The sequence below is a fragment of the Crocodylus porosus genome, unplaced genomic scaffold (assembly GCF_001723895.1).
Source record: "Crocodylus porosus isolate Cpor-Errol unplaced genomic scaffold, CroPor_comp1, whole genome shotgun sequence".
In the NCBI taxonomy this organism is placed as follows: Eukaryota; Metazoa; Chordata; order Crocodylia; family Crocodylidae; genus Crocodylus; species Crocodylus porosus.
In genome coordinates, this window is record NW_017728951.1 from 47828909 (window position 1) to 47838459 (window position 9551).

Consider the following 9551-nt stretch of genomic DNA (forward strand, 5'->3'; position numbering starts at 1 on the left):
AATTTGATAAGCTTTTAAAAATCAAGATGAATCTGGGGTCTTTCTTATTATGAGGGTTTGCAATTTTTGCAGAACTACCTGTTGTGGAAGGTAATACAGTAAAATCTGTTACCCCTGAAACTCTTCTTTATGTGGCTGCAGTGATGGCCTACAGTATTGCCAACCCCACCGTGTCAAAAATCATGAGACAAACTCTTAAAAATCAAGAGATTTGGTATGTAAAACACGAAATGCTATCTTTGAAGTGTGTGTGTTATTTGTGAAGGTGTGGGGGACTGTGGGTATGTATGTGGGGTTTGGAGCCTGGTGGACCTGGGGTCCCTGCACACCCTGTCAGGATGCAGGATACTGTGGGTCAGGAGTGAGGGGCAGCAGCAGGGCTTGGGAGGATTGTGGCTTAGGAGTGAGGGGCAGACATGAGTCAGGTCGTAGGTTGTGCAACAGCCACGAGTGACTCATCCAAAGGTGGCGGGGGGTGAAGAGGAAGCAGCTCTCTTCCACTGTGCACACCCCCAGGGGAGGCATGGGGTACACCTGCCCCCAGGATTTGTGTGCAGGGCACAGGTGGGCTGCCCACTGTGGGCTGGGGTTCTTTGCCCTGCAGACCTTGCCCCCAGAGCCACACAATGCTGGTGTGCCTCTTTAAGGGGACATGTGGCATGGCCAGCGCATGGCTCCCAGGGCAGAGTTTGCTCCAGAAGCCATGTGATAACCATGTCATGCATCTGCTGGCTGCCTGGCAGGTGGCAGAAGGCACACTGGCATCATGCAGCCCACAGGGCAAAAGGTGCAGGGCGCAGAGCTCCTGCTCACAGTGGGCAGGCCATTTCTGCCTCTCATGCATATCTGGAGGTCACATGCGCCCCCGTGCTTCCCCCGGGGGTGTGCACAGTGGCAGGGAGCCATGCCTGCCCTGCGCCTCTAGACAAACTGCTGGCGGCTCTATCTCATGACCCACCCTGGTCCCAGGGCCCCATTCACCCCAGCCCCTGCCTCATTCCCTCCCTTACCATGGAGACCTCTATCTGCCCTCCCTATCCCTTCCCCTCTACAGACTTACCAGCTGGGCGCACTCTACATGTGCCAGAAACAAAAATCCCAAGATTTGAAGGTTCTATCCCGAGATTATTAGTCAGGGTTAATTTGACTTGGAAATCACGAGTCTTGCAATTTTTCTGTGAGAGTTGGCATTACTGGGCCTACCAAATATATTGGTATTTCTCTGAGTCTACAACATATCTTTTCATAACTATTCATATCTTTTCATTCTTTTCATATCTCTTTCCTTTCTGTAGCAGTTACTATGTGCGTTGACTTACAAAACAACATAAAATCTTACTAGTTCTGTTTATTTGTTACTAATGTTGTAATCCTCTTTAGCGTATGGTCAAACATGGATATTGTAAAATTCCCTTACACAGCCTGACTACATCGGGGGCGGGGGAGAAATGTTAACAGCTAGACTTGGTCTGCCTCCAGAAAATTTTGCCTTTTTTGGCTTCTTTGCAACTGAATCATATTTTATCTCAGTATTACTAAAAGTAACTTTGTGTGGCTTTCTAGTAGATTGATGTCAAAAGTGTAGGGGGGGTTGTGTACAGGTTTGTTTAGATAGTTAGCTGAAAACATTAACTGGATTTAGAATGGAAACAAACTGGTTAACATTCCACTTCCCCATTGCACTTTAATCCTAATGCTCTTGCAGTTCACTTAGAATTCAGATATTGCTTTGGCATTGAGTCCTCTCTATATTGTAGATTTTTCAATATTTTCCCATCCTACTCATCCCACTCAGAGTGTTGGGATTACTTATTTCATCTTAATACTGCTCCCTTCAACATTTTAGATATTTGTACCCATGTAGATGATTCAGGGTTTTCAAGAAGTTTTGCCTTTTCCTGAGCTGCAGGAGATCTAATATATTATAGGGTTAGTATGCCTTAGGCTTCAGGGAGAAGACTGCAGGCTGTGCACCACTCATTTCAGCAAATTATAAAGCTACATTCACAGCATAACTTATGAAATCTTAAGGCCCTAGAATGTGAGAATGGGGTGGTCATTCATGGTAAAAGACTCTATATGGCAGTGGAAGTTCTCAAACCAATATGGTCCTTGAGGTTCTCTGCTCTTTTCCAGAGGCTTTTGTCTTTTGAGGATCTTGGTGAGCGACTGTGATAGTGGCTAAAACAAAACAAGCTGGTCTTACAATGCCAAGAAAAAAATAACACCTACAACAGGGTCTTGCAACCCTGGAATGGGCATCAAGTTTTCTTTACTCCTGACTGCTCATCTTCTGCCTCCCAAGCAGCTCCTCTTGTGAAATGTCCTGTGCCTTTTTCTGAAATCAGATTAGCCTGCTCTCTCCAGACCTGTCTCATAATCCATCCTTGAGCACCTGTGTAGGAAGAGAGGGAAACTTAGCTGTAATTAACCCCCTGCTCACTAGTAACAGGATGGGGCTTCGGTTCCCTGTCAAGCAACAAAGCCAAACAAATGGGCAGGTGGAGCTTAGGGATTATAGGTAAATAACAAACAGCAAATAAGAATAGACTAGGAGTAGAATATATGTCCCCCAAGTGAAGTACAGAGTATAACTCCCCTTAAGGCTTATATTAAACCTAATTCTGAATCCTTTTGAAATCCTCACCCCTTTGTGGTATAAAGTAAGACTAATTAAAAAATGTTGAGTAATAGCACAGGAACCCTACCTCCTACATTTCTCCAGTTTGTGCAGTTAGGGCTTAGGCTATGCATAGATCCTGGTGTTATAAAGGGAACGTGTTAAGTTGATAGTTGTCAGTGGCTGTCGACATGCAGTCCTAAACCAGGCAGGCAAAAAAGGGTCTGTCAAACAGTGACATATGATAACAAAGCCCTTTACCCTCTGAGCAGCATGTGAGCTGAACAGAATCAGTCCATCAGTTTTACCTCCAGTATCAAAGGGGCCACTAGCTCTCTAGACATACTAAAACTTACAAGGAAAAATTGGTGAACTTGGCACATCTTCTGCATCAAAATTTTTTTAATAAAAACTACTTTAATAAGGAGTACAGAGACACTTCACAAGGAATGGAAGCAGGTTTTAGGAATGCCCTGAATGTCGTAACAGTGGAGCAAAATTGCACTTAGTACAAAAAAGGATCCCGTGAATCTCTTTTCCCATCTAATTCACCAGAAGTGGTTTGCATGAAGTAGATTCCATACATCCAAAGTAAAGGAAAAGGATGAGTCTTTGAAATAGATAACCCAGCTTCCACCTATTTTGTATAGAACCATCTAAAAATTAGGGCTCACTAGAATTAAATAACTATTAGGAGGTACTCATTTATTTCTGGTAGTTTAGTTCATATTGGGACTTCTGTGTCAAAAGTTTCTACTTCAAATAAATAAATAATCAAAAAATACATATTAAAAGAACAGAGGAGCTCCACAGATCTTAGGACATTTGGCATTTAATTTTATAATTTTCTGACTGACAGATAACTGTAGAAAGAAGATGTACATTGAGTTCTATTGGTGGGAGTGCAGAAGCACTGCTGGAGATGCTGATAGACTGTTGTCATCATTGTATAATGATTTTCTGATTCTGTAGGATATTTCTTTCATCTGCCACACTGTGCTTGGGAGGGGGAGGGGGGGTGATATGTCCTTTGTATTCTATGGCACGTTCCTTCTTTTGGTTACTTTTTCCCTCCTAAAGTTCACTTAGAATGTGAAGCAATGAACAAATAAGTGTATGAACACAATGAATTTGACTTTGTACTGAAATTCTGTATTTTCCATATTTCACTGTAAATGGAATAGACCTTTTCTGTGTATGCTAAAGATATGTAATGAAAAAGGAAGGAAGGAAATAAAGAGTAGAAGGTTATAACATCTGACACTAAATAGAGTGCAGTGTGGTAGATTTCCTCTGTCAGAGAAGAGATTGTGGCAATTGTAAGGAGTTCAGGGATAGGGTTCATTTCCTCATTACAATGGTCATGGGCTTCCATAATTGCAGCCTATCCTGAGTCCATCTGCAGAGCTGGAGGTCTTTTCTTTCCTAAAGGGGTCATACAAGTACACACAGCCTCAAATGTCCAATAGTGCCTGAAACATGCTCAGGAAATTTTAAGAGATTCAGTCCAATTGTGTGTATCCAAAATATAGTGTTGTCAGTATTGTCCAGTAAAATTCTTGGATACCTCAGAACATTTATATGGTCAGGGTGTATGCAAGTTAAGGCAGATAACAGTGGTGACAAGAGGAGCCTGTGGTGGGAGTTGTTACATTAGAGTACGTCATTTTTCTGCCTTTGTTTTGGAGAAGTTAGGCAGGGAAAAGAAGCAGAAAGAAAAAGGACTTCATTTATAATAGTGGGCTCCATGCTATACTAATCTTTGACTTAAACAAAAGACAGGAGTAATCCACCTTAGAGAGTCTTTCTTCATTGCTCATTATGTTGGGCTGCTTCTTGCACCTCTCTCTGATTTCACTTGGTTTGATCCTGGAAAAGTGGTTTATGCATGAAAGATACTTGCTGGTTTAGAGGATCTTTATTCTTCTTTTTCTCTTAAATATATCACTTCTGTCTGGCAGGGATGCAGCCCTGTGAGTTATAACAGCTTCTACTGACTCCGCCTACTGTGAGATGTTTTAAAAAAATCTACAAGGCCAATGATCTATGTATATTCTGTATATTTCTAACAAGTAATTATAATTCTTTTAAGGGTTTGAAAAGCCATTTTAGCAATGCTGCAATGTGTTTGCACTGGGCAAATAATCCTTAAATTAAATACCAAGGAGCCAATCCTGTCATCCTTACTCAGCCATTACTCCATTGAATAGAGATTACATACTTGTGCCCTAAGATAACCTTCGATTCTTCACATTTTTCATCGGGGTAGGTTGTCATATTGGTTCTCATACTTTGTGTTACTGAGCAATCATATTCTAGGATTGAGAATAGTTATTGGTATGGCTGTTTAAAAAGCATGAATGTATAAGTCACCCCTCAGCTCTGCTTTTCTAAACATATTTTTCTGCTTTACCTTTGCATGTTATGCTTTGCAGTGTTCCTAATAATGAAATCACACTGAGGCATTGGCATGTCCTGATCCATTGGGCATCACTTGTGGTCTGGACAGCACACCGCAGCATTAGAACTGGAGATTGTTTTTCTTTCCCTTCTTCAGCACTCTCATTTTTCCTCTACTGAGAGCTGGGAAGTGTGTAGTAGTCATAGTAGTAGTAGTAGTAGTAGTAGTAGTAGTACTTGTCTTGTATTTAACATTGTTTATGTTTATTGCTGTGGCTCAATTCCTACCCCAAACTAGCCTGTGAAACCTGGAACACAGGACTCTAGCAGGGAGTTAAAATTGATAAGCCACTTTCCAGTGGAGTAGCTGAAAAGATGAGATCTTGGGGAGGCGCCGGAACACCAGTTGCCTGGTCATCACAAGTAGGGGTCAAATCTCCACATCCCCTAGCAACCACTCCACTCACACGTCTACCCCAAATTAGTCTGCAAACTTCAAAGTGCAGGGCTCTGGCAGGGAGCTGGAATTGACTTTCTAATACATGGGTTCAAAAGCCATGGAAATGTTGGGGGGGGCCCCAGAATGCCCAGGCCCCCAAGAACCACAGCCCTCCCCCGCTTCCTGCAGCACCTGTAAACCCCTCCACTCCTACTCCCTGCCCCAAATGAGTCTCGGTTCTCACTACCTAGTGCCTGGAGCGGGGCAGGTACTCTGAGGCTTTGGACTATAGTCTGTTGCTTGCACAGCAGTGTCCTGGCTGCATTCAAGTGGCTTATTGTTTTCCAGGTGTTTGATGGGAATGGGGAGGGGTGAAGAGTGCTGCAGTTCAGATGCCTGCAAGACTGACCAGATACTGGGTGTGAATGCTCTGTGCCTCCTCTCCCCCCACATAATATTGAATGGCTCATGGCAGACTGGCTCAAAATAGTGCTCTCTCTTCCTGGTGTGCTTTTGAAACATTCCAGAAAATTTAAACCTGTCTTAAGTGGTGCGTATGTCTAGACTTATGGGGCTCCTATACACATATGTGGAGCCAGCTCCAATACATTTTGCAAACATGCACACATTTAGAGCACAGAAAATGATGCGCTCTGACAGCCTTCCACATCATGTGCATCAGCGTCGCCACACATCTCAGCACTGAAAATATGGTGGTGGTGCACTTTGAAATAAAACATGTTCAATGAGCTTTTGTAAAAGGTGCCCTGCTGCCATTTTTTCAATGGAGGGTTGCACGGCAACACTGATACATGTGACATGTGGGCACTTTTAATTAGCCGGTTTGCTAATTAAGGTGCCCGGCGCCATTTCCCACAACATGTGCAAAAATGTTCTTGGGTTTTAAAGTGTATTTAGAGCATTCAAAGATTCTGCCCACACCCTTGGACTCACAGAAACAAGATGCATTGTTAAAGAGCTGAATCCATGTATGCAGCAACGGAACAGCTATGGGGCTAGCTCTCCTATCCTGTTCTTTAAAAACTGTTTCCCCAGCATGGGCACACCTGTTCTCCCAAAAATGAATGTCTTCAGTAGTCTTGTTAATAGTTCTCACTGGTTGAGACAACCCTTCCTATGATGTAATTTGACACACTGCTGTCATTGGGGCTTAAGCATAGTAATCTTTAAAAATGATTGGGAATTTGCCCTGGAGAAAAAAACTGTTATGATTAATTTCTACAAATGATAAACCACTCCTCCTCCAAAATATAGCATGCTCTGAAGTATGATTTAATCCATTTAACCACAGTGCATGATGCTTCTGACAACTGTGACTCAAATGTCATCACAGAAAGTGATATTTCAAGTGGCAGGGTGGGATTAGAAACCTGCTGAAGATTTGTCAAAGGAGAAGTAAGTACATAATTTTTAGATAAGTGATTTGTCTACTCTAAACCACTTCCGTTGAAAAGACAGGCAGCTTAAAGAGAAACCTATACTATTACACTGGGAAGTGGATAGAATTGCATAAAAGATCAGTGATCCTCTTTAAATGGTATTTTTTAAAATTTAAATATGCTATAACAAAATGTGCATGTTTTTACATATAAATAAAGTGAAAAATGTGTAGATATATTGGTATTCAAATAAAATTCATTTTCATTTGGGAAATCCTAATTTCAATGTGGCTTAGATTGTGAAAAGGCTGCCATAGGTCATTTTGCAACTGTCTTTTTTCTAAATGTTTAACATCACCATACCAGGATAAGAACCATATGTAAGAAACTTTAAAAGCAGCACAAATGTGTGCACTTTCTTCATGTGTCTGTTTGTATGTAAATGTATATATTTGAATAATAAAATCAAATGAATATTTGGGTTAAATTTATCTTCAGACATAACTCCATAGTCTGAAATCAGTGACATTTCAGGAGGAGGGAGGATGGTCCTTGTTTGGGATTATCAGCATAAATCCCTCATATCCTTGCCCATCCTGAACTACTTTGTCATCTAAAAGTCAGGCTTGTTATCAACAGCCATGCCTGCTGATCAGTGTAATTTACATCTCCTTGAAGAGATGTAGCAGCTCTTTGCAAAATGGAAAAAACCCCCCCACCTTTCATGAGGTTCTGTGTTTTTCACCCCAACTCCATTGCAAATTTCATCCACTTGTAGGTAAAATTATATTTTGTTTTGAGCTTTCTCCATCAGCCCAGGAGACTCACTCTGATCTCAGGGAATCTCTTTGGATTCTTTCCCATTGATGTATCATCCCCAGTAAAGTTCTGCGGACCAAATGATGTCCTTAATGATACTTATGACAGCCATATTGTTTTAAAATTCTTTTCTCTGTTACATTTGTGCAAGTTTGGGATCATAGAGCCATAACAGAAGGTTGAATTTGACCTACAGTACCCTTTACCTTGGTAGGGCTGGTTTAACTGTCTTGATCAGGTGTCTTGACTCCAAGTTATATGAATAGGATTGGAAGTTAGTTAAATGAAAAAAAAAAGAAGACATGTTTTTATGTGTCTGATTTGGAATTACAGGGGAAAATAAACTCGGACATGACTTAATAATGTCATTTTTATGGAGCCCTTTTTATTAGACTGAAACTACTCTTTCATACCTCTGAGAGTCAGCTGTCCTGATCTGTCATGTTACAGACAGTTAAACTAAGATGTTTAGAAAATGTAATGTGGTAACTATAAACACTAGAAAGAAAATGCAAGGGCTTTTTAGCCTCTTTAACTTAAAGGAAAGTTGGTGCATGTGCAAGTATTTTTGTTTTATGTTTTAATGAAGTCCTCTTTAAAAAAAAATAAACCAACAGACTGGAAGCAGCAGCAAGATAACCAAAGGAGCTCTGTGCTAAAATGGCCCGTACCCCTTTAAGAAGTGGAGGGCCATATGTGAAGGTTGTGCCTGGGAAGGAAGTGGCTATTTACCACAGGATGCTATGTCAGGAAAAAGCTGATTCTTGGTCGGCCACAACTTAAACTGCCAGTTCTCCCTCTGAGGAGGAAAAATATGTCACATTTGTTTCCTGTACGTTTTTTTTTCCTTTTATAATGTCAAAAATTTATAGAAACCCTTTAAACGTAAGAACTTACTGAGACGCGTTCCACTGCAAAGAGGGATTTTGAAGGGTCAAGTGGATTGAAAATTCTTAGTGTTGAATTTGAAATTAAAATAGTTGTTAAATAACACATGAAATTACCATAGCTGGTAAGAAGCATAAGCCATGGGTGGAGTTTGAGAGGGACTGAGCTGAGTTTCAATCCTGTCCCTGCCAGTGGCTTTTTCTCTGTAGTCTTGAGCAAGTCATTTGGGCTGAGACTTTCAAAGCAGCCTGTGGGAGCAAGGCTTGCCAGTAATTCCCTGAGCCTCCTTTGTAAAACAGACTCTTAATTTCCTTGTTTCTCAGTTTCCCCATTGGAAAATTAGGGATAATACCCATTTCTCAGGAGTTAATGCCTGGGTGGTGCTTTGTGTACTCCAGCGACATGTAAATGTTAAGCACTATTGCAATATCTGGGATTAACACGAATAAAAAGGCTCAAATCACACAATCCCTTCTTCATTCCTTGCCCCCCACCCAAAAACACCCAGCCCATGTTCATAGATCAGTGCCAACTCAATGGCATTGACATCCCTCTCATATATCAACAAATTATTAAGATAAATCATATCCCTGATGCATGTTTTGACATTCATCCTGTTAGAAAACTTGTCGATTCCCTTCCTCCTTCTCTCCCACCAACAGACTGATTCCTCCTCACATAAGATACCACCAGCTCTGCCGAAAACGCAGAGGCTTCTCTGGCCGCTAATTAGCATGACTAGTTTGATGGATTTAGTCAACAGCATTCTGAGCAGGGGAGGGGGGAAACCAGCGTGTAAGATTTTCCAAATCTGAAGACTTTTCAGCCCGAGTGCCTTTATTGATTTGTTAGCCATACTCAAACAAGTGTTGCTTTCAATTAATTGATCACAGATTTTCATTTTAGTATTTTGGCTGGATGCCAAAGAAAAAGGCTTTGTCCTAGTGTTTTAAGCACCACCCCTCCTTGTAAGTTTGAAATGTGA

General features: G+C 41.4%; 1 protein-coding gene across 9 annotated transcripts in view; it reads left to right on the forward strand.

The window, feature by feature from the left end:
- Positions 1 to 9551, forward strand: part of ZMIZ1 (zinc finger MIZ-type containing 1) — a 500213-nt gene that overhangs the window by 362548 nt on the left and 128114 nt on the right. The window lies entirely within an intron of this gene.